General features: G+C 40.8%; 1 long non-coding RNA gene across 1 annotated transcript in view; it reads right to left on the bottom strand.

The window, feature by feature from the left end:
- The window catches only part of LOC122183645, a 41,253-nt gene extending 36,669 nt beyond the window's left edge, over positions 1-4,584 (bottom strand). Inside the window, exon 1 of the long non-coding RNA XR_006180301.1 lies at positions 4,529-4,584. This is a non-coding gene — a long non-coding RNA (uncharacterized LOC122183645). The remainder of the gene's footprint in view (positions 1-4,528) is intronic.
- Positions 4,585-7,388: the final 2,804 nt, after the last annotated feature.

The raw sequence follows: 7,388 nt of genomic DNA, 5'->3' as shown, positions 1-7,388 counted from the left end.
CATAGATTTTTCAAGCAGCAACTTGTTCACCCTTCCTATAGATACACCAGCGGGGTTGTCCAGTTCTTTCAGTCTCTACCATACAAAAGTCATGCAACAGTTGTTGTAAAGGAGATTGGTGCTTTAGCACCATCTGAAATACTTTAATAAAACTTTGATATTTGCAAAGCATATTTGCTTGTTCACAGAATTTAGAATTTCATCTTCAGAAGAAATGGATGATTGGGGACGCAGTAGAAAAATTTTAGCCTTACTGATTATGGATACACTTGAGATGACTCGGTGAGAAGTAATTACAGAGAGATCAGTACCTAGCAATTCCCCACTGAAACGAGAAGCAAGCTGGCAGAGAACTCAGATACTGATTCTCAAAGATCTCACTAACAAAGAAAGTACTGATCTTTTACTTTCTTTGATTTAAATAGAAGAAAAATGCATTCAATAATTTGAAGTGATTATGTTGGCCCTGATTTATATGGCACAAATACTCTAATTTAGGCCCACTAGAAAATTAATGACAGGACGGTTCATACCTGAGCTTCTTCAAGGAAATAGAAAAAAACTCACACAGTTGTAATTACAGTATTTTAAAATCTGTTTGCTTACTCTTTTCATTGACTCTCTGGCCCTGCCATTCTGGAACAAAAAGCTGAATTAACAAAGCTGAGAAGTGAACAGTAATTACTAGTGCTGTTATCTGTTCCCAGTAACACCCCAAAGAAAACCTCAACTCACAGAAGAAGGAAAGGACAAAAATAAAACTACTGGAAGTTAGAAGCTGGATGTTGCATTTCACTGAGTCCTTGAGCTGAAGCATGAAATTTGGCAACACGGTTGATTTCTGTATTGACTGACATAATCTGAGAGCAACTTGACTGAAAGCATTTCACTGTGCCAATACAGAAGCAGAACAGTAAAACATCAGTGTGAAGCAATGAGCAGCTTTACGAGGCAAGCTAAGTATCATCAAAACTAGCACTGAAGATATTTTAAAAAACAGAGTTCTAGGTCAATACATTCTATTTCACATCCTTATCCAATTATTATATGATGACTATGATAGCAGTCACTTACACAGTGAAACTTCCACACTTCTTTCTAAAAAGTTTAGTTGCAAACTAAACATCTGCCACAGAAGTGCTCTGTTAAAATGTTTCTACTCTGTATGTTAGCAGAGATGACATTTTAGAAGGCACGTTTCAGAGGGTAAGGCACTTCGGGGGGAGGACTCCTGTTCATTCAGGATATCACAAATCTAGACTTAAACCAGGCTGCATACCATGACAAACGGGTGTACAGCAATGTAAGTGCAGTGAAAATATCAAACAGGCCTTAACAAAGAAAGATGAGAAAATAAGTGTTTCAGTAAACTTCACAGACATGTATTTAGATGAGAATTGCTTTTTACTTCTTTATCAGGTACAGATGGCTGAAGAGAACATCACCACAGACAAAAACAGGCAATGCATACAGCTCCAAAAGGTGTTTTCTAAGGAGATTTCATGTCTAATGGAAAAGATAACTGAGATGGATGTATACTTCAGAAAGTGGAAAAGAAACAGAAAAAGCAGAAAATTCCCTCTTGCCTGCTAAGAGACTGCTACCTGCTTGTCTGTGCTGCTTTTGCCTTTGTGGTGAAGGTGATACAGCAAATGCCAGAGCAGGTGCAAGGCAGGTGGGAAAAACTCACATCCAGTAGCTGAACTCCACCATTTTGGTGCTCTGGTGTCTCTGTGACTTTTCACCTCCTGAGACCACACTCCTAAACCTCAGGCATGCCTGCTTATCTACCCCAGACAACACTTTTAATGGCAGCTCTCAATCAAGCTGAGATCCATTTTCCATCTATGAAACCCAAAGCAGTGAAAGATTTATTTTTACAATATTCCCTATGTCACAGAACACAAGATGCTTCTCGTTATTTCACATTACCCCTTCACATCTGAAGGATCACCAATCTCATCTAGATGTCTGTAGAGCATTCAAAAATATTTTCATGAAAGTTCTACTTGACTTTTGATGAATATTGTCCCTCCAGCTGTTCCCTTGCTTTCTCCAGCTGCAGTTCAGCTGAGGCTGCATTTGGTCTAAGTTGTTATTTATTGCTCCACAGCAGCTCACTTAGCAAGAGGCAAGTTACTATTGACGGACACTCAACACAGTCTCATCCTCAGATGTTAGATATGCATAAACCACTACAAGGTTAACACAGGAGGGAGTGCAGGAAGGGTGCTATTGCATGGCAGAGAGTCTTATTTCATTTCCAAATGTGAAATAAATGAGAACCAATAATCATGCACACCTCCTCATATGAAAGCAGTTTATAGCTAGGAAAACTGTTTAGAAGGCCTGAAGAGCACATTCCTGCTCCATCAGATTTAAAATCTGCTTTCAGGAAAAGTTACTATGTTTAAGTGTCAAAAGCCAGACACACATATGTCTTGAGTGGATCAACCATAATTATAAGACAAGATTCTCATAGCACAGTAAGCAGTAGAGTAATCAAAAAGTGGTGTCTGCAGAGTAAGTGGCTTGTATGAGGTTCTGCTTTCCTCATCTCTGAGAAACCTGGAAAAACATGCACTCAAGAGCTCAGGCTGTTAATAAGTTAGGTTTCAAATCTTCCTCTACCCTCTTTACAATCACAGAATAGAAACACAGCATCATTAAGGTCAGAAAAGACCTCTAAGATCCCCAAGTCCAACCACCAGCCCACCTTCACCATGCCCACTGACCACGTCCCTCAGAGTCTCATCTCCATGGGTCTTGAGCATCTCCAGGGACAGTCACTCTGTCACCTCCCTGGCAGCCTGCACTGGTACCTCACCATTCTTTCTAAGAAGTTCCTCCTAATATATCCCTGTTAGTTTTTCCTAATTTACCCACAGAAGACAGTTAAGTATCAATGTTGACTAATGGAAGCCGAGGCATCCTGCAAGAGCTAACTGCACATGGCACAACTCTAAATTTACAAAGCATCTTCCTGGGCAGCTGAATAAAATCCTCAGTTCCAGGTGCAGCAATATTAAAAAACAAACAAACAAACAAAAAAACACTAAACAGCCCAGCTGCAAAGAAATGTAAAACTTTAAATCTCACTTTCAACACTTTCTACTGAAAATCGTGGAGCTAGCAGAAAGAAGAGTGTTAATTTACCAATCAGCATGAACAGAAGCTAAGAACACAAGCATGGGGTTCTGTCTGCATCTGCAAGCTACGCTCACACTGAAGGGAAGGGTAGGGAGGTAGTAGATGGTCTGAAAACAGAGCAGCAGCAGCAACGACCTGAGGAGGAACCAACACTGGGACTGCTGCACCACCTGGGGAACACTAAGGGCTTCACCAGCCAGAAGGAGCTAAAGAGTATAGGTACACAGGCCAACACTTTCATTAAAATTACAAAGTAAAAGCATTTACAGCTATGTTTATCAGTCTTTGAAAGCACAAGGAAAAAGTGTCAGAAGCTTTTCTCTCCTAAACTGCTTTTGGACAAATACATCATTTTCATCTAAAAGTTGGAAGAAAGCACTTTTGCTATCACACCCAGCTAGCACACATTTATCTGCTGATGTCCAGTCAGGAGGGAATTCTCATACAGGTGACTCATTCAGCATGTTTCTAATAGAAGGGCAATTCCAGGCTCTTAAGGCTCAGAGAAGTTGCCAGAGACTTGCCAGATATGAGTGCATGCTTAAACCCTATGATACAGGCAGATAGAGGTTAAGTGCTTGCTGAACTGTATAACAGCATTCAAATGATAGCAGACCTCAAACACATCTAATCATTTGAGGATAACAAAAAGAGTTCTGACACCTTACATTTAAAGTCCGTGTTTGCCATCAGCCAGTGAAGCTGTAATTCAGAGCTTGCATAGCTAGGTTCACGCACTCTGAAACATGATTGTATTATCATTCATGCTCACATATGCTTTTTTAGAACTGCTCACTTGCTGCCTCACTGCATAAGATCACAACTTTAGCTAAACCAAACACTCAGGAAAAACTCAATTTCTTTCACTGGTAATAACAGGAACACTTGCAGAATTAAAACACTTAGGAAAGAATAAAGTTATCCAGTAAAAGAACACAAAAGTATAACATAGAAGATTGCTAACAATGATAATATCATCTATTTGATTTGCAGCCCGTTTGCTTTTTTCAGCCTTATGCAACGAACTGCCAGCAAAACTATACAAAACTGTGACCACACCACAGGAATTCAGACCACAAACAAACAAAAAAACCAACTAATTTTTTTCCTGGTAAATCGCTTTGCCAATGTTTTTGTCTTTTAAACAAATGCTTAACGTTCTTTAGAGTCAAAAATCAATGCCTACTATAATGAGTTTCAACAGAGCAATCCCAATGCCAAGAAGTAATTACGGATTATTAGATTTGCTATTTTACTGGAAACACCCACACTGATGATAAATTCTTACGCTGCTCAGTGTGGATGGTTGGCCAAATCCAACATTAGAAAAAATGATGAGCTTAATTAAATCAACTGTGACATCACACCAGCTACTTACATTCAGTGGTTCTATCCTCACCACTTTGAACTCTCAAAACATGTGCATGCATCCCTTTATCTATTTTTCTCCTCCTCTTCCTCCTCGCTCAGGGAGCCCCTCCCCAGACCTAAGGCCCAACCTCCTTCCACTTCCACCCTCTTTAGGGTTGACTGTAAGCCCAAGACGAGCTGATAAACACAACCCTCTCCACCATTCCCCTCACCTACCTCAGCCAACCCTGCTGTTGCTAGAGGCTAAATGGCCCAGCTGGGGAACCCATCACCTAGCAGGTGTTTGAGAGCTGCAATTCTCCCGGAATAACACTGGGAGAAGAGCCCTGAGCTCTCAGGTGCAGGTGTAGCATTGTTCAAGATTATTAGCCCTTATAGCTATACAATAGCTTGGTATGCCTTATGCACATGCCTATGTGTCAAGCAGGCCGAGCCTTGCCCCCTGTCAGCTTTCTAGGGAATTCAACCCTGTTAAGTAATGCATTGCTGATATTAGAGGCAAGAAACAGCTTCTGCCATAAACTGGTCAAATTTAACCAGAGCCATTCATCAGAAGGCAGCAATGGTCCTGCAGTCAGAAATGTTTGTTTCACAGTAGAACTCCTACTCAACAAAGTTGCATTTTTGCTTAAGGAATAATAGCAGGTTTTGGTCCTGAATTGCATTTCTTTTCATTTCTAGAATTTGTTTTCTGTAAAATTGTGCAGTGAAGCTGATTTCCACAGTGCAAAGCTATGCATGCACATTCATCGACTTTCAAGGCTTCACATTTCTATTGCAGAAAACCTGTTACCCCTTGAGGATGAATAAGAAAAAAGTTGTTAAACTATGCTAAGAAAGGACCATGCAGACTCAAGAATGCTGAGAAATAGGACAGAAAACATAGAGGAAGAAAATCAGACGTTCCCTTTTAAGCCTTGTTAGCGCCTTCCTATTCACTGTTTGTTCGATTTATTATTATTATTATTATTCATTTTAACTACACAGAAAACCAATCCACAGATCATTTTTGTAAGTGAAGTATTTATGCTTTTCCTATGGCCCAACCCAGCTGCTGTAAACAGAATTGCTCTTCAAATCTCATGCTATTTCTGAACAGTGAGTAGAAAGCAGATTCTGCCACAGACTGCAGGACAGCACCAGAGCAAGCCACATCCATGGAGTTAATGAACTCAAGAAGCAAACCTCTGAAAGGAATGAATATCCCCAAATTAATGAAATTTTTCATTTCATTAGGAAGTGAATATTCTTTCTTTTTATTCTACATCATCGAAACCATAAAGATGGCCCCTATGGAGGGAGACAACTCGTCTGAAAAACTGATTTCATCTTCATCCATTATCTTTCTAAAAGCAGCATCTTAGTGCCTGTGCTATGAGTGTTCTCTGGAGAGGCAAGCGGATTCCTTAATGGACTCTGTGCCAGGCTGGGGGAGGACGGCTCCAGTGCTCATTTCCACACATAGCTTCACATAATGTTATAAATGTAGCACTGGAGCTGCAGAAAAACAGAAGTTGTCTGTTACTGCCCTGCATGTGGGAATCTTTCTTTTTCAGTGCATACAGATGGGTTTCCTACACAGAGACAGCTCTGGTGCAAATGTCTGCATTTCTATGTAACGCTGGGAGGAAGGAGAGGGGTGAGATAGACCTCATGTCTGACTATGAAAACCTGCATGTCCAGCCTGACCCACCAGAATAATTAAGCATCACTCTTTTATCTCTCTATTAAGCCCAATATTTTTTGGTCAACTAAAGACATCCACTCTGGGCTCAAGACAACTGTAATTCAAAAGTATTGAGAGGCTGCGAATCAGCTGCTTCCCCTGGTAATCTGTTCCAGCAATTAATCATCCTCACTGCTAAAAACTGTGCTGGTTCTCATTTGAATTTATTTGGCTTCAGCATTCATTTGTTTTATACCATTTCTCCCTGAGCCATCTAACTCTATAGCAGCCATCACTTTTTCCCAGTGGGCTTACACAATGGTCGTGTTACCTCTACATCTCCTTTTGGGTAATCTAAACGATTTAAACTCATTAAGGCCTCCACTTGCAGGCAGAGCTCATCTCACCTGAGCCACTTGGTGCATGTATGGCATCTACACTCCCCTGCATCTCTTGAGGTACTTCCTCTGCAGGCAGAGTGATAAACAGAACAAACAAGGCACACAACACAGATATTTTGCTGATGTGTCTTTGGTGCAATCCAAGCTCTCATTGCCTCATTGCCACACAACAATTCCACTTTGCTAATGAGGAGATCAGCGTCAGTGCAGCTGAGACCAACCTCATCCGTTTAATATTTTATTGATCTTTTTTTTAACCACCATAGGTGCCATACTTTTTCATTACAATACTTCTACAAGTACTCTATCTATTTTTTCTTTCCAGTACTATTAGCACGTCCACTTCAGTATTGGCTTCAAGTTGCACCAGGGGAGATTCAGGTTGGATAATAGGAAAAATTTATTGTCCAAAAGAGTGACGATGCAGTGGCACAGGAAGGTGGTGGGGTCACCAGCCCTGGAGGTGTTTGAGAAACTTGTGGATGTGGCACTGAGGAATATGGTTAGTGGGCATGGTGGAAGTGAGTCGGTGGTTGAACAGGATGATATTAATGGTCTTTTCCAATCTTAATGATTCTATGATTCATTCAAGATAAATAGGTCAAAGATAACTCCTTGGATCTTAATAGCATAGCCGATGTTGCACTTTGCAACACAACAGGGACACAGGAAGAAGAAGGATGAGGGGATGGCCCTGGATGCAAAGCTAACCTTCTGGACTTAGATGTTTAGAAGAAGAAGTGTGGATTCCACATCCACACATTGCCAGGGCTGTGGATGCCATCCTGACGGAGTTCATA

This window comes from Lagopus leucura, unplaced genomic scaffold (assembly GCF_019238085.1).
Source record: "Lagopus leucura isolate 7727_CA_CO unplaced genomic scaffold, USGS_WTPT01 Super-Scaffold_100019, whole genome shotgun sequence".
NCBI classification, from domain to species: Eukaryota; Metazoa; Chordata; class Aves; order Galliformes; family Phasianidae; genus Lagopus; species Lagopus leucura.
Note: the sequence above shows the minus strand (reverse complement) of the source record. Positions and strands in the feature narration are given on the sequence as shown.